Source organism: Suncus etruscus, chromosome 19 (assembly GCF_024139225.1).
Source record: "Suncus etruscus isolate mSunEtr1 chromosome 19, mSunEtr1.pri.cur, whole genome shotgun sequence".
In the NCBI taxonomy this organism is placed as follows: domain Eukaryota; kingdom Metazoa; phylum Chordata; class Mammalia; order Eulipotyphla; family Soricidae; genus Suncus; species Suncus etruscus.
In genome coordinates this window covers 7737169-7763301 of record NC_064866.1, presented here as the reverse complement: position 1 = coordinate 7763301, position 26133 = coordinate 7737169, and positions in this window count along the sequence as shown.

Sequence of the window (26133 nt, the reverse complement as noted above, 5' to 3'; positions counted from 1 at the left end):
TCATTCTTTCTGTTCACACACCAAGTAATCTTTTTGCTGTTGTTGCAGTTTGTTTTTCTTGCCTTTTGGGGGTGGGGGTGGGAGAGGGCACCCCAGTGCTGCTTAGAAGCCACACAGGGATCAGAGATCAGGGATCTTGCACAGGGATCAGGAAGGCATGTACCTCAATGCCTGCACTGTCTCTCCAGCCCTGATCTAGTGATATAAGTTACTTATCCTGTCAGCAGCAAACTGGAAGGAGAAGACGAATCTACCTCAGAAAGTAATTGTGTGGAGTAAATGATATAATATATTTGAAATGTCCAAAAGCCTGAAAGGAAATAAAAACATAATTTGATCTCTTCCAATCTTCTGAAAGGAAAGTCCAAGAAAAAAGGACAATTGAAAAAAATATTTGAGCCATTTCAGAAACATAAAATCTAAAATATAACCAGTAATAGCTTTTCTTTTACCAGTAATATGATACCAGTAATAAATAAATGTATTTATTCCTATTATCATGCCAGTAACAATTATATAAGAAAGTTACAATTTTGTCTAATTATAAGATGTATCCATTATACATTAATAGCTAGATATAAAATATATTATAGGTTTATCAAATTTAAATAGTGGTGTTGAGGGCTAAAGAGACAGTACATCCATGTATAGGAAAATTTCATGACTTCATCTCTCCTGACAGCTGCATAATATTCCATTGTGTATATGTACCACATTTTCTTTAGTCATTCATCTGTTGAAGGGCATCTTGGTTGTTTCCAGAGCCTGGTTATTGTGAATAGTGCTGCAATAAATATAGGTGTGAAGAAGAGTTTTTTGTATTGTATTCTTGTGTTCTTAGGGTATATATCTAGGAGTGGAATAGCTGGGTCGAATGGGAGCTCAATTTCCAGATTTTGGAGGAATCTCCATATATATAGGCTTCCATAGAGATTGGACTAGATGGCATTCCCACCAGCAGTGGATAAGAGTTCCTTTCTCTCCACATCCCCGCCAGCACTGATTGTGCTCATTCTTTGTGATGTGAGCCAATCTCTGTGGTGTGAGGTGGTATCTCATCATTGTTTTGATTTGCATCTCTCTGATGATTAGTGATGAGGAGCATGTTTTCATGTGCCTTTTGGCCATTTGTATTTCTTTTTTATCAAAGTGTCTATTCATTTCTTCTCCCCACTTTTTGATGGGATTAGATGTTTTTTCTTGTAAAGTTCTGTCAGTGCCCTGTATATTTTGGAGATTAGCCCCTTATCTGATGGGTATTAGGTGAATAGTTCCTCCCACTCGGTGGGTGGCTCCTGTATCCTGGGCACTATTTCTTTTGAGGTGCAGAAGTTTCTCAGCTTAATGTAATCCCATCTGTTGATCTATGCTTCCACTTGTATCCTGGGCACTATTTCTTTGGAGGTGCAGAAGCTTCTCAGCTTAATGTATTCCCATCTGTTGATCTCTGCTTCCACTTGTTTGGAAAGTGCAGTTTCCTCCTTGAAGATGCCTTTAGTCTCAATGTCATGGAGTGTTTTACCAACGTGTTGTTCTATATACCTATGATATCAGGTCTGATATCAAGGTCTTTAATCCATTTGGATTTTACCTTTATACATGATGTTAACTGGGGGGTCTATGTTCGCTTTTTTGCAAGTGGCTAATCAGTTCTGCCAGCACCACTTGTTGAAGAGGTTTTCGCTGCTCCACTTAGGAGCAATCACCAATTAGGTGATTGTATATCTGGGGAACATTGTCTGAGAACTCAAGCCTATTCCACTGATCTGAGGATCTGTCTTTATTCCAATACCATGCTGTTTTGATAACTATTGCTTTGCAGCCATCAGGAGAGATGAAGTCATGAACTTTTCCTATACATGGATGTACATGGAATCTATCATGCTGAGTGAAATAAGTCAGAGGGAGAGAGAGAGACGCAGAATAGTCTCCCTCATCTCTGGGTTTTAAGAAAAATAAAAGTCATTTTTGCAACAATCCTCAGAGACAATGAGAGGAGGTCTGGTGCTTCCAGCTCACTTCATGAAGCTCACCACAAAGAGTGGTGTGTGCAGTTATAGAAATAACTACACAGAGAACTACCATAATCATGTGAATAAATGAGGGAACTGGAAAGCCTGTCCGGAGTACAGGTGGGGATGGAGTGGGATGGAAGGAGATTTGGGACATTGGTGGTGGGAATGTTGCACTGGTGAAGGGGGGTGTTCTTTACATGACTGAAACCTAATCACAATCATCTATGTAATCAAGATGTTTAAATAAAGAAAAAAAACTATCTTTTAAGTATAACATTGAATTGTTAATTTTATTTAACATTTTATTATCTCCTGTTTTTTTAGAAAATGTTTGAGCATTTTAAGTTGTCTTCCTTTATCATTGAACTTATTAGTAATAGCAGTTTTTGCTTCTGTTTGTGTACTTCAAGAAAAAATAAAGTTAGTTACTCATTGAGAATAAGAATAATGTCTATTTGACCTAAACATCAAAACCAAAGTCAACGACAACAAAATCAAGTCCCCCCAATCTAAAATGAGCTACACACAAAGGAGACCTGTTACACTAGCAGTTCAGGGTGCAAAGAGGGGAGATATCTGATCCATCCTGGGAACAGGAGTGGAGGGAGGACAACACTGGTGGTGGGAATGGCCTTGATTCCCTGTCACTATGCACCTTAAATATAATGTGAGACTTGTAATTCACATTGGTCACAACAAAAATTAAATATATATAAAAGAATAACACTTGAAAAATACATTTAAAGCAGGACATTTCATTGTTTCATAACCAAGGAAACTTCAGAGACTTGGGGTAGTTGCATCATATGGATGTTTCATTCACTTGTCTATTGACCACTGGGGAAAAATGACCTTTTCTCATTCATTTAGTTATGTTTTTTACCTGATAATAAAACATCATTCTGTGAAAAGGAAAATAAAAAATGTCAGATGTTAAATAAAATATTTTCTTTTATTTATTGCAGAGAGAGAGAGAGAGAGAGAGAGAGAGTACAGAAGGTGAAATTGTGGTCACTTTAGCTTGGATCCTGGTTCAATTCCCAGTACTGTATAGATTGATTCTCTGAGGTTCCTTTGGGGGTCACTTCTGAGCAGAACCAGGAATAGCTCCTGAACACTGCTGGGTGTGAACTTCTTCCCCTCGTCTCCCCCAAAATGCCCAATCAACCAAACGTGGTGCTGGTACCAAAATAGTAACTAAAAAGAAGACTTGGCATTTATGTACCAGAGTGATAATTTGCCTCTGGGAATTAAATCCTGCTAAGAGCATCATAACAAGTCAATGGTAGAAAAGGAGGAACTTATTTCTAACTAACAGTGAGACATGCCCTCCTTAAACACAAGCACACATCAGATAAATCTCCTGAAGTAGATGCTTTATGAATTTAATCTGACATGTTAGGCACCAGAGCCATAGCACAGTGGTAAGGCATTTGTTTTACATGTGGCCAACACAGGACGGACCCTGGTTTGAATTCCAGCATCCCATATAGTCCCCTGAGCCTGCCAAGAGTGACTTCTGAGCACAGGGCCAGGAATAACTCCGAGTGCCATTGGGTGTGAAAATCCCTAAAAAAAAAAAAAACCCAAAAACTGACTTGTTAAAAAAAAAAAGAATGGCATGAAAACACTAAGAAGGGAAGAGGAGAATTTGCTTTTTACTTATGTGTATTTATTTGTACACATATATACATATACATATACACACTGAGAATCTGGAATAATGACTGTCTCAAAAGAATTTTATATATAATAAATTAATTAATTTAAAAGGAAGTTTTGTTTTTTGTTCGGGGTCACACCTGGTGGTGCTCAGGGCTTATTCCTGGCTCTGCACTCAGGAATCATTCCTGGCAGTCTCCAGGGACCATATGGGTTGCCAGGGATCAAGCCTGGTCTTCCACACACAAGGCAAAATCCCTACCCACTGTACTATAGCTCTAGTCTCAAGAAGCTCTTTTAAAATAAGACATCAAATTTCAGTCGCAAAATAAAATAAGGGCTAATCTAAATATGTAGTTCTTAATGATATTGGCTGTATTTTTTAGTTTATTCAAGGGTTACACTCAGCTATCCTCAAGGGCTAGTCTGGTTCTATGCTCCTGGGTATTTGGGGATCCCATGAGCAGTGCTGGGGATAGAACTGAGCTTTCTCTATGAGTATCATGCACACAACCCCTTTCATCTATTTTTAGTGCTCTCCCACCCTTGAATAATTTTGAGTAAAAATTAATTTATAAAATTTTGTTTTCAAGTTAGAGTCTGAAAATACTTTGACATCTTATTGTCAAAGAATTTGTAGCCAGTCTTGCTTCAGGCACTCCTAGAAAGTGATTAGAAAAAGAGACATGCATTTAAAAAAGAGAAAAAGGAAGTCCATACACAGAAGAAATGGGAATATTCAATAAACAATGGAAAAGTTATTTCACCTAGTAATCAAAGAAAAAGTAAAGAAGATATTATTCTTCACTTTCAGATTAGTACCAATGCTTAATATTCATTAGATTTATTGCAACTGAGTTCCCAGGGAAATAGAAATAAGCCTGCAGTGTTACTGGGAGTTTAAATTACTGTAGCTTTAGGTGAAAAAGGGAGAAAGAGTCATTTGTCAGTACCTACCCAGATTAAAAAATACATAATATTTTATCCCAGAAATTTCATTTAAAGAATATAACCTAAGAAAAAGTGACACATACACAGCACAAGTGTATATATAGGATTACAGGAACATTTTTTACACTGGAAATGAATGATCCTCTAAAGGAAAATGGTAAACAAACTATGTCCTTTGTAATCTATTAAATACAATTCGAAAGTTACAAAGAACAAAGCAGATATTTGTGTATTAAAATAGAATCTATCTGAGGATGTTATTCAATGGTAGAGGATTTGTCTTTCATATACCAGGACCTGAGACAATAAGAGGAAACAGATCTACAAAAAATATATATTGAAAAGCAAAAAGAAAGTTTGAATGGAGTATGTATCTTTTGGTCTCTTTTGTTCTCTGCTGTATTCTTGGGGCCTGGAGTAGCACTGGGAATACAGAATGTCTCAAAGGTGTTTGTTAAATATATTTGCACCAATGGTTCAATTCATTTGAATGGAATTAGAGAAGATTATAAAAAAATATTTCATACATGGGGCTGGCGAGAAGACGGTAGGGTTCTTGCCTTGCACACTGCCTACCAGGTTCAATCCTTGGCACCCCAAATGGTTCCTGAGCTCACTAGGAGTGACCCTTGAGTGAGGAATAAATTCTAAGCACTACTGTGTGTGGCCTCAAAGTCAATAAATAAATAAATAAATAAATAAATAAATAAATATTTTACTCAGATAAATATGCCCCAGTCTGTAACTCTGGCTTCATGAGATATAAAAGAAAATAAGCTATTTGGGGTTCAAATTTTGGTTCAGTTTCCAATTGACTTACCATTTTGCACAGTGCTCTTCCTTGTCTCACATCTCTCATGGGAAACTAAGGTTGCTATAACCCCAACTTCATGAGGCTGTGAAGGGTCAAAGAGAAGCTAACGTATACTAATGATTTTTATTTCTTCTTCAAATGATATATGCTGAAACCCAACTTGTAATGTGACAGCACTTGGAAGTAGGATCCGTAGGACATAATTAGGTCATGAATGAGTAAATGGGATTTTGTTTGCTTTTGAACCATACTTAGCTAAATTCAAGGATCATTCTTCAAGAGACTCGGGGAACCCTATGGGAGGACCATGGCTTGAATCACAGTCAGCTACATGAAAGGCAAATGCTCTATTCCCTGTACTATCTCTCAAGTTCAAAAAGAAGTTTTTTTTTAGCCCTCATAAAAGAGGTCCCATCTAGAAAACAGGAAGCTAATCCTCAGTAAACACTCACTTTACTGGCATCTTTGCTTAAAGATTTTTATTTGCTTGCTTTTGTTTTGCTGCTCAAGTTTTGTCCTGAATCAATGCTCAAGGATCTCAGAAATCTTCTACAGTAGAAATGGAACTCAGGAGATCAAAAGTGGTCTATCTGCCGTACTATCTATTCAGGGTCTCGATTGGCACCTGAGCTTGGATTTTCTGGTCTCCAGAATCATAGCAATAAATTTGTGTCGAAAAACCCGAACTCGACTTATACTCCGGTCATACAGGTTAGCTGATTCGGTGCTTTCTCACCAAATCCAAGGCACATAGTCTCCAGTCGTCTTCTGCTGTCTGCTGGGGGTGGGTGGGTGGGGTTGCTTCTTCAGCTCAGTCCACAAGTCGCGGTTGAGCTGAAGAGGTAGGTGGCTGAACGGAACTGAATACCAATGAACTATTTGCCCACAATATCCTGCACTTTGTATGAAACTGACAGCAATGATGATGATCTCTGCAAACTCAGTGGTGATGACAATGTCTATGCTGAGACCCTCACATTAGCTACAGCTGAAGCTCTGTTTGGACATACAGATGTAGAGGAGGAAGAATTCAGTTTTAAAAAATTTTAACCTTTGTGATTTAGCTTGATGACCCGTTAAGCTCTAGTTTTCTGCACTTTATTTAAAGTTTTAAAGTTCTTGTTGCTAGTTGACAGTTTTTCTTTAGCAATAAATATTGAAAAAACATTTAACCTACTGAGTCCTCAATTATTGTAATTGTTTTGAGTATATATTTTTTAATTTTTATTTTGACCAAAGTGGATTATAAATCGTTCACGCTATGCTTTGGGTATATATTTTTATTTTTGAAATTTACCAGTGGCTACTGCATTTTCCATCTTGGCTTATACCAGTGGTGGGCAACCTTTTTTTTTTTCAATTGAGCCAAATCTCGCCAAAACCACGATTGAAATTTATTTTGAGAGCCACATTTTTTAAAACCAAAAATACATAGGATGGTGCACTGTTTTTAGTTTCAATAACTTTTTATTGAGAATATTCTGCATGCAAGTATCCACATAGGTCAGGAGGATACAAATAACACAACTAATAAAACAAAAACTTTAGAACGATATTATTTATTGATAAGGTTAAATTCCATAAAATTTGCTTTACAATGTAGAGAAAATTACATCCTGACAATGACTGCACACAGGGCGCGCACTGACAGAGGCTAGGAGCAGAGTCCTGACTCCTGGTGCGGCAGCCAGACACACAGAAGAGCCAAATTAAAAAGTGGAAAGAGGGGCCCGGAGAGATAGCACAGCGGTGTTTGCCTTGCAAGCAGCCGATCCAGGACCAAAGGTGGTTGGTTCGAATCCCGGTGTCCCATATGGTCCCCCGAGCCTGCCAGGAGCTATTTCTGAGCAGACAGCCAGGAGTAACCCCTGAGCAACGCCGGTGTGGCCCCAAAACAAAAACAAAACAAAACAAAAAAAGTGGAAAAAGCCGCATGTGGCACGCGAGCCGCGGCTTGCCGACCACTGGCTTATTCATGAGTCACTAAGTTTTTTCAGTTTTTAGGGTAAAATTAGGGAGGGGGCGACTTATACTCGAGTTGGCTTATACTCAAGTATAATGTACATTATATTGTACATTTGTCTTGGTCATAAGCCACTATGGCAAATTTTAAGCCACTAGCCCTAACAGATTCAGTTAATGATCTAGGAGAGCTGAAACTAATGATATGTATGGGATAGTATCCAAAAAGTATTAATGCATTTGAGAAATGATGGGTAGGTAGCCGACAGATTGGATGACTGACTCTTCATGAGAGACCAGGAAAAGCAAAGAACAAAGACTGGTATCCAGATGTGCTACTTGTATTCAATTGATGAATCTATTTTTTAATTCTAAAATTTTATTTTATTTTTTTTTTTGGTTTTTTGGGTCACACCTGGCAGCACTCAGATTACTCCTAGCTCTAGGCTCAGAAATCGCTCCTAGTAAGCTCAGGGGAACCATATGAGATGCCGGGATTCGAATCACCATCCTTCTGTATGCAAAGCAAACACCTTACCTCTGTGCTATCTCTCCAGCCCTAATTCTAAAATTTCTAAATGATAGTTCAAAATAATTAAATATGTTACTAAATTTACTAATATGTTACTAAATAATTCTAAATAAATATGTTCCTCATATAAATATGAATAACATTTGAAGTAGATGTAGATAATGAAATGTAGATTTTCTTGTACTTTTCTAGGTAAACAATCACATTGATTGAAGTAAGAATGGTTTTCCCCTTACCCTTGTTTATATTAATATGCCATCAGTCACACTTGAACGAAGGGAATCTGCTCTTGGTATTTCAAGCAGCCAGGGGATTGGGTACTGGGAAATGTAGGTAATGAAATTCAGGGGAAACTGCTACTGGTTTTTTTTATTATTAATATCTTTATTTAAACACCTTGATTACAAATATGATTGTAGTTGGGTTTCAGTCATGTAAAAAACACCCCCCTTCACCAGTGCAGCATTTCCATCACCAATGTTCCAAATCTCCCTCCTCCCCACCCCAACCCCGCCTGTACTCTAGACAGGTTTTCTACTTCCCTCATTCATTCACATTGTTATGATAGTTCTCAATGTAGTTATTTCTCTAACTGCACTCACCACTCCTTGTGGTGAGCTTCATGTCATGAGCTGGACCTTCCAGCCCTCCTCTCTTTGTCTCCGAGAATTATTGCAAAAATGTCTTTTATTTTTCTTAAAACCCATAGATGAGTAAGACTATTCTGTGTGTGTGTCTTTCTCTCTCTCTGACTTATTTTACTCAGCATAACTGTTTTTAAGTCAACTTCGCAATTGTTTCCCATCAATAAAATCTTTAATGTTCCTATCTATTCATGTTAAGAAACTACAGAGAATGCAGTCATTACCACGTCTACCATATAGAACTGAAGAAAGATATTAACAGGGGTACTTTGAAGACAGTATAAATTCTTGTTTCTGCCAAAGCACAAACACTTCAAGCCATTACAAGGATAAAATACCAATGCAAAATTTTCCTTTTCTTTGCCTATAAAAACTCCCCATTCTTCCACCAGCCACTCCTTCCTTGTCTTGCACCTACAATAGCACCTCAGTTCCTCAATGTTCTCCTGACTATGGTTCTCAAGTCTAGTACAGGAACTTGTCCCAGTGAATTTTACCTTTTAGTCAACGTGTTAATCTTTTGTAGAGATAAGCATCCTCAGGTAAGGGGACAATGTTGATTTTATGTTAATGTCCCAAGGATTTATGCAAGTGCCTCAGACATCAGATATGCTTGTGGAAGACTTACTAAATGTATGAGGGACTGCATTTACAAGCATGTCTAGGAAAAGTACCCCAGGTTGCATAAAAGTCACCTGGTTTCAAAAAGAGACATACAACTTTTTTATGAAGTAGAGTGTGGGGGGGTCTAATAAAAGATAGATTCCTAGTAAAACAAAAATTTATGCTACGAAATTACTTGTTAATACTAGCTTTGAGTTCTAAATGCTCATCTTCTATTTATGTGGACTTTGTCCTTTCTTTTTCAGTTTCTGCCATCTCCACTAGCTTCTGACGTTTATAATACTGCGCCCCTTTAAAATATAGTCCACACAAGTATGAGGAACCTCAAGGTGAGTCAAAGATTTGATTCAGGTCCACAAGAAAAGGAGGGGATGTTGGGACCTGAATTCTGAACAAGGAGGGATGCCATTTTGTAAAGATCACATGACAGGTTTTTTTTCAGGTTCTGAGCAGAAAGAGATGCCATTTTGTAAGGACCACGTGGTGTAAGCTACAATTTAGATCTTCACAAGCCTATTTCCATAGACCTGGCCCCAAGCTACTTGCCATACCAGGTAGCCTATCAGGGAAGAACAAGGTAGCAGTAGGAAGATAACCCTAGACAAGAGCCAATCATTTTAAGGATCATCAGAAAGCTGGAACCTCCCTATATCCCTTCCCTATATAATCTTTCTCATAACCTTGAGCAGGGCTCATCTCCTTCAGGGGATGGCCCTGGATGGCTCTGTTGGGTGTGTGTGTGTGTGTGTGTGTGTGTGTGTGTGTGTGTGTGTGTGTGTGTGTGTAAGAAAAAAATGTAGTCCATGGGCAGCATTTTTGTCTTTATTATGTCAAATTAATGCATTTAATATTTAATAAATGATTATGCATACAAAATCAGAGAACTCTTGATTTCAAAGTGTCCTTAAGGAGCCAAGCCTTTTGTCTATTCAAAAATGAAGACTGAGAATTTCCCATCATTCCTTAGACACCTTGGAAGCTTGTTTCATGAACTAATCTCTTTCTGGTTATGTCAGGGAAGCTTCCAGACCAAGTCACTGAGACTTCCAACTGTCCCATACTGTGTTAAATGAACAGTATGCAATTGAATGAGTTTTAGGGGGCTTATAAAAGTTTTATATATTTAGTTCTTTAAAGTCAGTATCACATGGTTAACTAAAGGTAGCATGTTTTGTCATTATAGCCTGAAAACATATTTTTTCGGGGGGGGGGGGAGGAATTACAGTATTGACAACTAAACTTCATTCCTTACCTCATTTCTATTGATTTCCTTGTTGAGAAGTCCTGGGGAAATAATGCACTTTGCCAGCCCCACAACACTGGAAGGTCCAGTTAATCATTTTGGCCAGTGATGTGTTAGTCTGTAATTTTCTGCTTTCCTGAAAGAAGGATCAATCGAAAGAGAAGTGCTGCTCTTGCTTCTTAATTTTTTCTAATATTTTCTCTATAGTAGCTTAAGAACATTTCCCAAGCCCTTGTCCCAGACAGAAAAGGCAATAGCAGATATGAATATTGTCATAAATTTATTTGAATTGGCTAGTTGTAATTTTGTTTGTTATTAGAAAAACCAATAAAAATTTAAAAAAGACAGAGTCTTAAAGAATAGCACAATCAGAGTGCCTGCACTGTACATTTATGGTCATGAGTTTAATTCTCTTGTGTCACCACATGTGACACAATGTTGGCAGCACTACTCTCAGTGATCCCTGGTTCCATAGAAAATTTTCAGTCATGTATGTGTAAGCATCACATAAAAAAAGATGCAATCATCAATAAGCACAGAAATTAAGAAAGGAAGAAAGAAAGAAGAGGAGGAATAAAAGTGTTAAGGGTGAGGAAGAGGAAGAGGAAGAGAAGAGGCAGACAAAGAAAAAATAAGATGCAGAAGAGAAGGAGAAGGAGAGGAAGAAGAGGAGGAAGAGGAGCAGGAAAGAAGAAGAAGGAGGAAGAAAAGAGGGAGGAAGAAGAAGGAAGAATAAGAGGATGAAGAAGAAAGAGGAAAGGAGGAGAAGAAAGAAGAAAGAAGGAAGAAGAAGAGAAGAAGGAAGAAGGAGGAGGAGGAGAAGAACAAGAAGAAGAAGAAGAAGAAGAAGGAGAAGGAGGAGGAGGAGGAGGAGAAGAAGAAGAAGAAGAAGAAGAAGAAGAAGAAGAAGAAGAAGAAGAAGAAGAAGAAGAAGAAGAAGAAGAAGAAGAAGAAGAAGAAGAAGAAGCTGAGCTTCAGAGTCATGGATGTATGTTACCTCTGCAATAACAACAAAAGGAAGGAGAAATAAAAATAACAATTAAAAAATAAACAAAAACTTTTAACAAGCAGAAAATTCAGATCACTGGCAAAACACACACAAGAAAAAAAGAAGGGCTGGAATGATAGCATAGTAGGTAGGACATTTACCTGATATGCAGTCCAGTTGGGTTTGATCCTGGCATCCGATATATTCCCTGACCCAACCAGGAGAGATTTCTAAACACAAAGACAGGAGTAACTCCTGAGCATTGCCAGATGTGATGGAAAGAATTAAAAAAAAAAGAAAGAAAGAAGGAAGGAAGGAAGGAAGGAAGGAAGGAAGGAAGGAAGGAAGGAAGGAAGGAAGGAAGGAAGGAAGGAAGGAAGGAAGGAAGGAAGGAAGAAGAAAAGAAAGAAAGAAGAAAAAAGGATGGAAGAAGAAAGATTAAAGAAAAAGAAGAAAAAGAAAAAAGAAAAAAAGAAAAGAGAAAAAGAAGAAAGAAAGAAAGAAAGAAAGAAAGAAAGAAAGAAAGAAAGAAAGAAAGAAAGAAAGAAAGAAAAAAGAAGAAAGAAAGAAAGAAAGAAAGAAAGAAAGAAAGAAAGAAAGAAAGAAAGAAAGAAAGAAGAAAGAAAGAAAGAAAGAAAGAAAGAAAGAAACAAACACAGAAAGAAACAAACAAACAAAGAAAGAAAGCAGCGAGAGCGAGAAGTAAAGAACATGGGAGCAAAACTCGAAAATAAAGAGTAACAATTTCAATTTTATACCATATCATTCAACTTTTGTTTTTGTTTGGGGGATCACACATAGCTTGGTACTCTTGTCTTGATGCTTTGGGGATTTATGCCTAACAGAATAAGGCAACCACACAGTGCCTGGAATTGAACCAAGGATTCCTACTTGCAAAACATGCATCTCAGATCTTTGAGCCACCTACCCACTCCTGCGTATTTTCTTTTCTTCACTTTGCCTTAGTTACATAGAACTGAGATATTCCTATTCACACAAATGAGTGGTGGCAGATATGCAATTTTGTTCACCCTGCAATTTCAGGTCAGAAAGTTTAAAAGAAGGGCGAAAAGACAATTTCCATTCACAGTGAAGTCAATAGCAGTGCTCACATCTTGGACTCACTCTTCAGTTGTCAAATGTCTAGAATGGAGGAAGGGGTCCAGTGAACAAGTTTTTTAAATAAATCCTAATCATTCAAAAGAAAACGCAGTGTGAGGCTGGAGTGATAGTACAGCATGTAGGGCGTTTGCTTTGCATGCAGACGACCCGAGTTTGATACCAACCACTACCTACGGTGCCCTCATGCAAACCAAAAGTCATCTCTAAATATAGAGCCAGGAAGGAAGTCGGGAATTCCTGAACACAGCTGGGTGTAGTCCAAACAAAATTTAATAATCAATCTATACAGGTGAGATTCTTTTTTGAGGGGGAGGGGGGCACACCCAGTGACACTCAGGGATTACTACTGGCTATGTGCTCAAAAATTGATCCTGGCTCAGAGGACCAAATGGGACACCAGGGATCAAACCCAGATTCATCTTGGGTGGGCCACATGAAAGGCAAACTCCCTACCATGGTGCTTTCCCTCCAGCCCCTACAGGTGAGATTCTTTTTTTTTTTTTTTTTTTTTGGGCCACACCCATTTGATGCTCAGAGGTTACTCCTGGCTAAGCACTCAGAAATTGCCCCTGGCTCAGGGGGACCATATGGGACGCCGGGGGATCGAACCGTGGTCCTTCCTTGGCTAGCGCTTGCAAGGCAGACACCTTACCTCTAGCGCCACCTCGCCAGCCCCACAGTTGAGATTCTTAAAGCAGTGCTGGACACATGACACATTCTAACAGCTGTTGGTATGTGTGGATTGATCAGTGAATACCCAGGGTATCCCTTGATGTATTTGTTGCTTATTCAGTCATTTAAAATAGTTTATTTTAAGATAAAATATAATAATAAAGCAAACTAAAATAATATAATAAAATTTAAAAGCAAAGTAATAAAACTTACTATTACCGTATTTACAGTGCCAGCAAGCAAACAAGATCTCAAACATACAAGGAAGGCTCTTTGTCACTAAACCAGAGTGTTGTGTATGTAAATATTTTGGGGGATTACTATGTTACTCACCCTAAACTGATGGGTGATTGTGCCCTACCCTAGGGTGTGACCTGGCATTCTGCCCCCACCCTAGGGTAGGACCTGATTCTGCTTCCACCATTGGTTGGTATCTGATCCCACCATTGGGTGGTACCTGACTCTGGGGTATAGAAACAAGGGTCTGTGGAAGGCCGAGGCTTTTTGGCTGGAACTGAAGCTGAGTCTTTGGACTTCAGTCTTGTCCTCCGAATAAAGCGAATATTTCCACGAGCCTGACTGTCTGCGAGCTGTTTACCTGCCGTTTCACCTCAGAACCGTGGGCTAGACAGGGTGGCAGACGCGTGCTCTGAGCTGGAAGAGAAAGGCCTCATCCTCCATCCCACCATCAGTCAACCTCTTCAGGAGCTGACTTGCTACACCAGAGTCCAAATTAAGTCTTTAAACGCTGAATTTATATATCAGAAATATCACTACTGAGAAGTTATCTAGGATTAACCCAGAAGCTTCTTCTTAGCAAAGTGAATTTATTCACCATTACAGAGCAGATAAAATTCTGGAGAGAGGGCTCACAGGGCTAGATTGTGAGTTTTGTATGTTTAAGCCCAGTTTATCCATCCTGGTTCCCTAACACTGACATACTGCACTAGGACCTGTCTTTGAGTACTGCTAGGTGTGAGCCCTGAGCACAGAACCAGGAGTTGTCTCTGAGCACTGCTGGACATAGCTCAGACCCCAGAATTCGAAGTAATAAATGATAAGACGAATTATTATTATACTTTGATCATATACAGTGCTGAGCAAAAGTCTATTTTCGATGACTTTTAAGCTAATTAGGTCATGCATCTGATATGCATATGTAGAGTTTGATGTAAACACACATGGAACAACTGCATGTAAACATAACAGCAAAATACAATAGGCCAGACAAAGCAACAACTTACTGAGTCATTAAACATTTACAAACTATTTTTGGGAGCAGCAACTGTATGCTCGGAAGCATGTCAAAACAGAATAATTTAATCTTTTGGTTGTCTCTTATATATAAGTTTTGATATGTAAAACATTTTCTTATAACATTTTCATTGAGAAATTTTTTTATCATTTGAGTCATCATGAATTGCAAAGTTATAAAATTATTCATGATTGAATTCCAGGGATACGATGTTGAAACACCAATCCCTTTACCAATATTTACTTCCTTTCACCAATGTCCCCAATTTTTCTCCTGCCTCCTAGCCTTCATCTCTGGCAGGCAATTATTTTTCCCAATACTATTATTGATAAGACATCATGGATATCCCTTTACCTCCTTTCAGAACCCAGAATCAAGAGTGGTCATGTCCCTCTATCATTATCTTAGTGGTCCCTTACCTGACCTATCATCCTTTCCCCCATATTGGTAAGCTTCTTACACAGGAACTGTTCAAATTGAATTATTTTTTTATTCAGAACAAAATTCTCAATGTGGGGCCGGAGAGATAGCATGGAGGTAAGGTTTTGCCTTTCATGCAGGAGGTCATCGGTTCAAATCCGGCGTCCCATATGGTCCCCCGTGCCCTGCCAGGATTCTCAGCCCAGGAATAACTCCTGAGCACTGCCGGGTTGACCCAAAAACCACACACAAAAAAAATTCTCAATTAATTTCATTCAAATATTTGGTCTTTCTATGCCCTTTATCCCCTATAGGATCCCAATGACCAACTACATTGGGCCAGAGGAGTGGTTTGTCCCGTAGCAGAGAGGATATGGGGCCTAAGCAATAGTACAATAGGCATTTTCCTTGCACATAGTCTACTATGGATTCAATTCCTAGAACTACATAAGGTACCCAAGCTTGCCAGAAGTGATCTCAGAGTATAGAGCCAGGAGTAAGCCCTGAGAAATACTTGGTGAGTCTCCCCACCACCCAAAAACAACAACAACAACAACAACAAAAAACCACTAAAGTAGCAGAAAACATGCCAAGCATGTGCAAAACTTTATGTCCTCCCCAAACCCCCTAGCACTGCTGGGATTGACCCCATATCAATTTTTAAAACAGCTGAATTGGGGCCGGAGAGATAGGACAGCGGTAAGGCATTTGTCTTTCATGCAGAAGGATGGTTGTTTGAATCCCGGCATCCCATATGGTCCCCCGAACCTGCCAGGAGCAATTTCTGAGCATAGAGCCAGGAGTAACCCCTGAGCGCTGCCGGGTGTGACCCAAAAAATACCCTCCAAAAATAAAAAATAAAAATAAAACACCTGAATTATCTCAAAGTGCCTTCTAAAATTGTAATTTGGGGTTATATAGGTTAATTTGTAAGACTTTGCCCAATCCTTTCTATTTTGGTCATTCATCCAATTTAATTGACTTTTTATTCTCTATAAGGTGAGTCTCAAAAATAGCAAAAGTACTTTACACTAAGACATTTTATACAAATTTCCATAGCATGGGGTTTACATTATTTAGGCTGCTTTTTGTCAGTTAGTCACTTCGATTCAATTCAATATGGCTTAAGTCATGAGAATATTTGCTCTGGGACTTAGAAAGAGTTCGGCTTCTTGGCTGATGAATATTTCATCAGGTTCATAAAGGTCTGTGGTTCTTCTGTACTTTTAGCTCAACCAACTTCCTCATTTGGCTTATTTCCCTGTGGCAGTAACTGCCACTTCTACTATAATCATACCTAAGTGATGTTCCTTCCACTCTTTGTAGTTTGGATTTTGTTTGGTTTTGGTCTTGTGGTCAGGGTCTCCGGTTTCCATGCTGGAAGCTTGCTTCTAATGGTGGGGGGCATTAATTAGAGATTAATTAATCCTGAGGGCCCTACAGGCAAAGTATATGCTCAAGTTTATTGAGTCATCTCTCTGCTCCTGTCCCATTTTTTCCCTGTAGTTTTCCTAGCTTCTTTTGTAGCTCTACCAAGAGCTTAAAATAAGAAATCTTTCCCTGTAGCATCCCCAGAAGATTTACCCTGCAATCTCATCGGGCAGAATTGAGTTACATGTTCTTTCTTAAGCCAATTTCAAGCAGGGGAATACAATTACTAAGATTGGTCAAATTATCAAGATTGATGTGCTATGCCTAGGAATAAAATCAAACTCAGGAAATATCCATGACCACACTGGAAAATGTGCAGTTGAAAAAAAAAAAAAACAACCAGCCAATCTGGAACTTTGGGAGAAGAACCAAAAAGCTAGAGAGGCTTGAAGCCACATTCTAAAAGGGGAGCAGCAATGCCATTTCTTGCCTGTGCACTGAATTCTTTCCCTAGCTAGGTAGAAATTAAATAAAATGACAAGGGAATACAGAAGGACAAAAGTGCCATGTTCACTAAAGCCAGCATATTTCAATATAAGGGAAGATTCGATCGATCTGAATATCTTCTGTAATTTAATGCTAAGTATCTGGAATCAATAGAAGGGGCTTGGTTTGTAAGAGTTTATGCGTGTACCACCTATTTTATTTTGATCTGCTGTGGCATAAATGCACATTAGGCTAGGTGTTAGATTCAAAATGAATGTTTAACAACTTTTCCTTTTATGATGTGACATTTAAAGCTTAGCTAGTATGAAAACTTCCATGCTTAAACTATGGATCATCTTGGAAAATGAGAACATTTGCTGATAAAATTTGCAACTAAATTCAGGATATTCACTGATATCCTATTATTCATTTGTGGCCTCACAGTTAAAGTTGTATAGTATCTGTGATATACAGAGAGGAAAAGGGGGGAAATTTGTGTGAGAAAATAAGCCAAACAAATCAGCAAAATCATGAAGACTGGCAGTAATTTGTTTACTCTGTGATCTTATTTGAATCCCTTTAAAGATAGTTCTATATCTCTATAGTATAACTAGAAGTTATTTCCAGAATATGAGTATGATGTATATAAGATGTTTTAAATTACACAGCACTTTACAAATGCTGGCCTAAGTCCCAATGGCCAATAAATCCAAACAATATGATGACTTTTACTTCCCAACTGAATTTATTGGATTCCAAATAATGCACCCTATGAAGACACAACTCAAAATATGTTTTGAAGATTCTAGGAGAAGAAGATTTCTCCTCCAAAAGTGAATGTGATTCTGAGACCCATGGATGAATATCTTTCCCTTTTTCAGCAGCTGATTTGTCTTTTGGGTTTTTTTTTTTTTTGGATGCCTTTTGTTTGTTTGTTTGTTTCTTTGTTTGCTTTTTGGGCCACACCCTGTGACACTCAGGGGTTACTCCTGGCTATACACTCAGAAAGCATTCCTGGCTCAGGGATGGCTTGGGGAACCATATGGAAAACCAGGGATCGAACCAAGGTCCATCTTGGATAGGCCACGTGCAAGGCACGTGCAAGGCAAACACGGTACTGCTGTGCTCAGCATCTGATTTGAAGGTAAACCACTCTGGAAGTATTTTTAAGCCATGGAGGCTACTCCAGGAGTTGAAATCAGGATTTACCAAAATTGGCCACTCCAGGAAAACTAGGAATGAGAGAGAACAGTTTTCTAGATGTTCAATCCTCTGCCTAACCCAGTAAGCAACCCCTCCTGGCTTTTTCATGGCACTCACCTTCTCAAGCCCTTGTTGGGTGACCTCTACTCCAAAGCTCTAAAGCCCTTCAAGAGAGGTAGAGTGCACCCAGCTCCTTCCCATGGCGCATACTCTTCAACTTTTATGATGTCCTGTCTAAGATTCGATGTGAGAGTTCTTTTTTGTTTACTTGTTTTTGTTTGTTTGTTTGTGGGGGTCACATCGGGCAGAGCTCAGGGGTTCCTCCTGGCTCTACGCTCAGAAATTGCTCCTGGCAGGCTCGGGGGACCATATGGGATGCTGGGATTTGAACCACTGTCCTTCTGCATGCAAGGCAAACACCCTATCTCCATGCTATTTCTCTGGCTCGTGTGAGAGTTCTTACAATCCCTCCTGTTCATATTTTCATAACTTTTTTTCTTGCTATTCCCAGCCCCTTTAGGGGTCACCACTTCATCCATTGGATAGTACGTATCCACTGATGTTTATCCAAGGGTGAACATTAAAAGTCCTAAGGAAGCAGACAGTGCAAGCCACTGAGATCTGGTTCTTGGTTCTCTTAGAGCACACAGCATGGGTACAGAGTCCTTCCTTTCTTCCAGGATAAGCAGGCAATTGACTTGGGAAATTAATTTCACTGAACCATGGACAGTATGGAGAACTACATGCATTCTGTTGCATACACCAGTACTAGAACAACAGAAATATCATCAATTAAAAATAATAATTTGGGGGCTGGATCAGTGGTGTAAGTGGTAGGGCGTTTGTTTGCCTTGCACATGTTGACCTAGGACAAATTGTGGTTTGATCCACTGGCATCCCATATGATCCCCCAAGCCAGAAGTGATTTCCAAGCTCATATTCAGGACTGACCCTTGAGCGTCACAGGGTGTGGTTCAAAAACCCAAAATCAAAATTAATTAATTAAATAAAAAATAATAATAATACATATGCCAAACTTTAATATGACTAATGAGAGTACACCAATCTGTACCCAAGGGCCTGGGAACCATATTTCTTTTGCTATGCACTGGCATAATATGTTTTATTTATAGTTCCAACTGGTTAAACTGATGGGACAGTAGTCTATATCTGAAGTCCAAAGAATTTCAGAAAAACAACTTCTCTGAGTTCTAATTTTTCATGAATCTTTGGCTCCCTTGAAGCATAATATACATCCCTATCATGGAACACTATAGGTTGGCGACAGTAGAACAAAGCCTAGTTTCAGGTCTCTGCCATAATATCCAACCTCAGACATACCAGAACAAGACCCCAAACAAGCAAAACTTTCTAGTTCTAGCATTGTTCTTATTTCCAAGACTCCAATGGGACTTGTCAAGATGGATGCCAAGTGAGCTTTAGGTTTACCACCAATTTGTGGGTAGCTGATAGGTTTAGGAGAGCTTTTGGGAGAAAGATAGATCAGCAGGATGTGCTAAGGCACAGGGAGCTGGGCAGTTGGTATTTGCCCTCATTTTGCCTCAGCATCACTGTAGGCAAGTCATTAAGATTCAAAATGTGTGTCTACCTGAGGTGCCAGAGCAGACTGGGACAAAGGCTGCCTTGTTCATCTCTTTTTCTCTAGAATACAGTGCAAGTTTCTGGTAACAAGAGGATCTAGAATTGGGAGAAGATCTTTGGCCACTCAGAAACATCTCCAATGCAGAAATACCCAAGCCCTGCGAACCCAAGTATGTCTGATTTGATAATGAACAGACAGGTGGCTCCTTCTCTAGAGGGTGGTAAAGTCATCGAGGTCTCAAGCCAGAGTGTGGTCTGACTTCCCTTATAAAAATCTCTCATAAGAGCAGCAAAAATAAACACAATCATGCAAGAACATTTCTTTTTTTTTTAACTTTTATTTATTTATTTTTTTGTTTTTGTTTCTTGGGGCCACACCCGTTTGATGCTCAGAGGTTACTCCTGGCTAAGTGCTCAGAAATTGTCCCTGGCTTGGGGAACCATATGGGACGCGGGGGATCGAACCTAGGTTCTTCCTTGGCTAGCACTTGCAAGGCAGACACCTTACCTCTAGCGCCACCTCACCGGCCCCACAAGAACATTTCTGTAGTCAACCCTGTATTGCATGAAAGCAATAGAACTCAAATTAAATCAGCTTTTATTTACAAATAATGTTTGAAAAACATATCCACAAGTCACACCTAGATAAAAAACAACAACAACAACAACAACAACAACAACAACAGTGTTTTGAATCAGAAAGTACTCCTTACCATGAAAGGGAGGATCAGTTTCAGCATTGGCCTAAAAGAATTAGTGGCAAGTACAGTGTCTTTCAATGTTAATGAAGATCACACAAGGGCTGAAATAGAGTACAGTGTGCAGGACCTTTACCTTACATGCAGTCAATCCAGGTCTGAATTCAGTATTCCATATTTCCTAAACTCCTCCAGGAGTATCCCCTGAGCACAAAACCAGAAGTAAGCCCTGAGCTCTGCTAGGTATGACCCCCAACTCAAAACAAAACAACAACAAATGACCAAGTGGTATAGCCAAGAGACAGTAAAGGAGAAAGTTGCTTGCTTTGCATGCAGCCAATCCTGGTCCAATTTCTGGGGCTGTTCAATCTTCCATGGACAGGAGTAAGCCAGCATTGTCAGGTATGGAACCGACCTCCCATCCTAAATATAAAAAAACTAAGAAGCAATGGAATAAGTAAATCATGAACTAAATACTGAAACTGTTGTTGATGGTCTGAGGCATTTGTATAGAACTCAATATTGGTCTATGGGATCAGAGTTTTGGGCCTCTCTAAGCTGTGACATTAAAAATAAACAACTATGGTGAAGGTGGTGTTCTTTTTGTGACTGAAATCCAAATATAGTCATGTTTGTCATCACAGTGTTTTTGTTTTTTTTTTTGGTTTTTGGGCCACACCCGGTAATGCTCAGGGGTTACTCCTGGCTATGTGCTCAGAAGTTACTCCTGGCTTGGGGGACCATATGGGACACCAGGGGATCGAACCGCGGTCCATCCAAGGCTAGCGCAGGCAAGGCAGGCACCTTACCTTTAGCGCCACTGCCCGGCCCCGTCATCACAGTGTTTAAATAAAGATACTATTTTTAAAAAATAAATAAATAACTAGGAACTGAGTGGTGGAGCAGGTGGTAGGGCAATTGCCTTGCACATGGCTGACCTAGGACAGACCACATTTTGATTCCCCCATGTCCCATAAGGTCCCCCAAGCCAGGAGAAATTTCTGAGTGCATAGTCAGGAGTAACCCCTGAGTGTCATCGGGTGTGACCCAAAAACCAAATATATATATATATATTTTTTTTTCAGCTTAAAAAGTTCTTTTACTAAACAAATGATGAAAGGCTTTGTGACCTTTTAATCAAAACAAAGAGGTGAAGGGATTCTAAATAAAAGGGATCGGGCAAAATTTGACTTGTCACAATTTCTATCTGATCTTAAGGATCCCTCTGCCTATATAAAAGAAAGGAATAATCTTTGAAACTTACTGGGACATTGGCTTTGGCAAATAAAAGCCCCTTTTACAAGCATGTGAAAGCTTTTCACATATTGACGCTCTCTCTGACTTTGGAGCAGTCCCTAAATTAAGGTTAACTCTCAAGACCCCATAGGTCATAGAACAATGACGTCATGGGTTTTCCTCATTGGGCTTGTTTGAAGGGGAAGATAAACTCATATCTGAAAAAAATGAAGTTGGATCAAATGACTGGCTTCCTTGGAAAATACTGTGCCTTCTATGAGAGGCCGAGAGACACACTGTGTATGGGGATCCTTGTCTTCTTCTTCCTTTCACTACTGCCTGGCTTCATGTATGTATTGGGGATACACTGGGTTGCAACTCACAGTTACATGAGTGCAAATATTATCATCATATTAAACACACCGATGTGCAGAAGACTGTTCATGGACATTGTGCAATCTTGGACAAAGTCATCCTGACCTTTGGTGAAAATATCCTTTCATTTATCTCTTCTAACCGAAGCATTTGCCCTGGATCTGGACTAAGCAGAAAAGTTTCTAAATTTGTACACTCTTCCCCCAATTTTAATTTCCCAGAGCACTTTGTTTTGTTTTGTTTTGTTTTGTTTTGTTTTGGGACCACACCCGGTGATGCTCAGGGGTTACTCCTGGCTCTGTGCTCAGAAATTGCCCCAGGCTTGGGGGACCATATGGGATGCTGGGGATCAAACTGAGGTACATCCTGGGTCAGTCGCGTGCAAGGCAAAGGCCCTGACACTTGCGCCACTGCTCCAGCCCCTCCAAAAGCAGTACTAATGATGGTTTTGTTTGTTCTTCTCTAGAAAACAGCCCTTTCTCTTTTGTTCACTCCAGACTTAGAGCTGTCTTTCTTACTTCTCTGCTTCCCTTGAATTTTGCTATAATATGTCTCTTAAGGGTGTTATTGTCATTTTACTCAGTTTGCTTGTATAGCTCTGTCTTATTTTTCCCTTTGTGATCACTGTATTTTCATACTGGTTAAGTCCATGAAGGATGATGGTACAGAGTAAAGAACATTAGCTCAAAAGTCATTTATTATGTACCATAAATTTGGGATCTGCTGCTGGTACTTGCTAGCTGTGAGCACACACTTGGCCTCTACAAATAACCACTGCTCTCTCTCAGAGTAGGAATTCGAGAATCTCTTTTCTTTTAGATAAAATCTTGAGGATAAAGTAAAGTTGCTAGATAAAAGAGAGCACAAAAGACTAGTATGAGAATCCCATTAGTTGGGCTGAAGAGACAGTACACACAGTAGGGTGCTTGCCTTACAGGTAGTTGTCCAGGATTTCACCCCCAGCATCCTATATGGTGCCCCGAACACCACCAGGTATAATTTCTGATTGCAGAACCAAGAGAAAGTCACAGCACCACCCCCCAAAAAGAGAAAGAAAGAAAGAAAGAAAGAAAGAAAGAAAGAAAGAAAGAAAGAAAGAAAGAAAGAAAGAAAGAAAGAAAGAAAGAAAGAAAGAAAGAAAGAAAGAAAGAAAGAAAGAAAGAAAGAAAAGAAAGAAAGAAAGAAAGAAGAAAGAAAGAAAGAAAGAAAGAAGAAAGAGAAAGAAAGAAAGAAACACAATTAATACCATTAATTACCTTGAATTGCCTATTAGTCTGTGATAAGGCTGAGCTCTTCAGACACTACTTTATTTTAGTCTCAAAATAGTGCAATAAGAAATAGCATGATGACTCTCCACATTTATTTAGGAATGTCTTGAGACTTTGAGCTATTAGATAATGGTCCTGAGATCACACTAAATGCTAAAAGGGCAGAATCAGGATTTAAACTAAGACAATCAGGCTCCACGCTGAACTTTTCATCTCTGACCCATCTTGACACTTTCGAACCCGAAACATCTTTCTCCAGCCAGACACCAATGATGTCTTTGCATTCCTACCAAAAAATTTAACTGATTAGGAAATACCTAAATGCTCAGGCTCTTATTCATGGTACAATGGACTAGATAATAATCTCCTATCAAAAATTATCTTGAATTCCTGTTATCTAAATGTAGACCAATGAGGGACCAGAGCAATAACATAACTGGGAGTGTGTTTGCCTTGCAAGCAGCCAACTGAGGTTCGATCCCTGGCATCCCATATAGTCCCTCAAGTACCACCAAGAATGATTCCTGAGTGCAGAGCCATGAGTAACCCCTGAGCACTGCAGGGTGTGATCCAAAATAAAACCCCAAAACATAATATTTTTAGAAAGCGGAACAATGAGCAAATAGAGTGATGTGTGCATTTAAAATCAATGACAATAGCAAGTGTAACTTCATTTATTTGATTTTGGGGCTACCTCCAGTGATGCTCAGAATTTACCCCTGGCTCTAGCTCTGTACTTAGAGATTATTCATCTCTGGTTCCCATCTTGGGGGACCATTATGGGTACCAGAAATTGAACATGAGTGGGTCACATTATGCAAGGTATGTGCCCTACCCACACTACTCTCTGTGTGACATTAGACAAGTTGATCTCTCTAACTTGCTATATCCTTGCTATGAAAAGGTGGCATTTAGGTCCAAAAAAATTCATCTTTCTGCAAGTCACAATAATAGTAGCTAACATTTATCACATACTACTTAAAGACAGGACTTACTCTGAGAGCTGTATGTTCAATGTTACAAGATTATCAACGAAATTTTAAGAGGCAAGTGTTAAGTTATTATCATTCAATTTTCCTCATCTTTTTTGTTTTGTTTGGGTTTCTTATCATTCTTTTTCTGGGAAAATAATATCCAGTAAAACTCAGGGTCTATTTTTGGCTGTGCCCTGACAGTGTTTAAAAATTATATGTGGTATTGGAGATACTAACCAGGGTTAGATGCCTGTAAGACAAGCACCTTACCTCCTTACTATATCTCTAGCACTTTATCATTCTTTTCTTTTTGGGTGGGGGGGATAAAACTGAGTCTTAAATAAGTTACCCCCAAATCACTTACGGTTGAGATAGAGCTGAGAACCCACAGTCCTTAGTCATGTTGCCCTTTTCCTTTCTGATCTATGGGACTTATATTATTGCTTGCTTAGAGTAGATAGCAAACCTAATTTGGTCATTTTGTTAAAATACACCATTTTCTCCCTACTCTTCCTAAAATATTATATATTTTAAGTATCTCATCACCTTATCTAAGACATGACAGATCTTTAATAAACATTTGCTAAGATGGTTATTCCGTCATTAAAGGAGAGAAAAGGTCATAGAGCAAACAGGCACACATAAATTAGAGGTAAGAATTAATGAGGCTTCAGAACTTGTAGAAGTGATATCACTCAGACCTCTAATATAGATAACTTTTGTTACCCCAAAATATCTGAATATAAGCTATATTATAAACCCCTGCTATTTATGTCCCAATGAAACAACCAGAAATAAAAAAAATCAAATCATCTCAAAAATCATCTCTTGATTATTGACTTTGGCCATACTTTCTCCTCCTTGTGCCAATAAAGTTATTAGATTTGAATTGAGGGAGACAGATGCAGAAGAGGAGCTGAGACAAGATGCTGAGCGGTTGAAATCAGTGACTTGGGGAGTTGATTTCTTGCCAAAAGCCACACCAGCTCCTGAGAGGAATCCACCACTCTGGCCAGAAGCCCAGTGCTGCAGAAGCTGCTGCGTGAGCTTTCTTGAATGGACCCCCAAGGGACACCATTGAAGGGGACTATGGGAAGAGGAGAAAGGAGAAAGAGCTATGGGAAGGAGTCGAAAGGCGCCTTCTTCATTACCCAAGGCCAGACAGGTCAGCACCCACCAGAGCCGAGAACAGCAAGGCTTTGTTAATCTCTCCCAGGCATTAGCGAGGGCAGATGGCAGTGGGAGAAAACGGTCACAACAATGTGTTTGTGATAGGAATAAAGAGCGAGTTAATCATAAATGGATGTTCCTTCTCTCTCCCTGCAGAATGGTAATCTAGTGCCATTACCCAGTCAAATAGCCTCTGGAAGAGCTTTGAAGATCATTAATAAATCTGCCCTCACTAGTACTGGTACTTGAAGAAATATCACCTGATCATCAACTGATCCTTGAAGATGGAGTATGTTAAAAAAAATACTAGCTCCCCAAAGAAAGAATTATCATTCTATATAAATTATTGTGACCAAGTTGTATCCCTTCTAGTCACACATTAATTCCATCTCAATAAGCCACCTTCTATCCAGCATGATTCCGAAAATCTTCTTTCTATTCATTTCCACCATCTACTACCAACAACAAAGCATTGAAGCCATCATTTAAAGTGTATATACAAATCTCTGGAAATGACAGCACCTTTGAAAATTTCAATGACAATCCTATCAAGTTTTAATAAACAGAACTATTTATTTCTTTCACAATATACATAGTGGGCCTCTATCAGCCATGGTAGAAGCACTTCCAGCTCTATTTACCTCCCATATGCAAAACATTTGCTCAGTCAATTAAGCTACCCAATCCCATGTACATATTTTCAATAATAATGATAATAAAATATTAGAGAGGTAGTACATCAGACAGGGTACTTATTTAATGCAAAGCAAAGCAAAACAAAGGATAATGATGATAATAGTTCCATAATAAATGAGCATCTAGGGGCTGGAGCAATGGCTCAGCAGT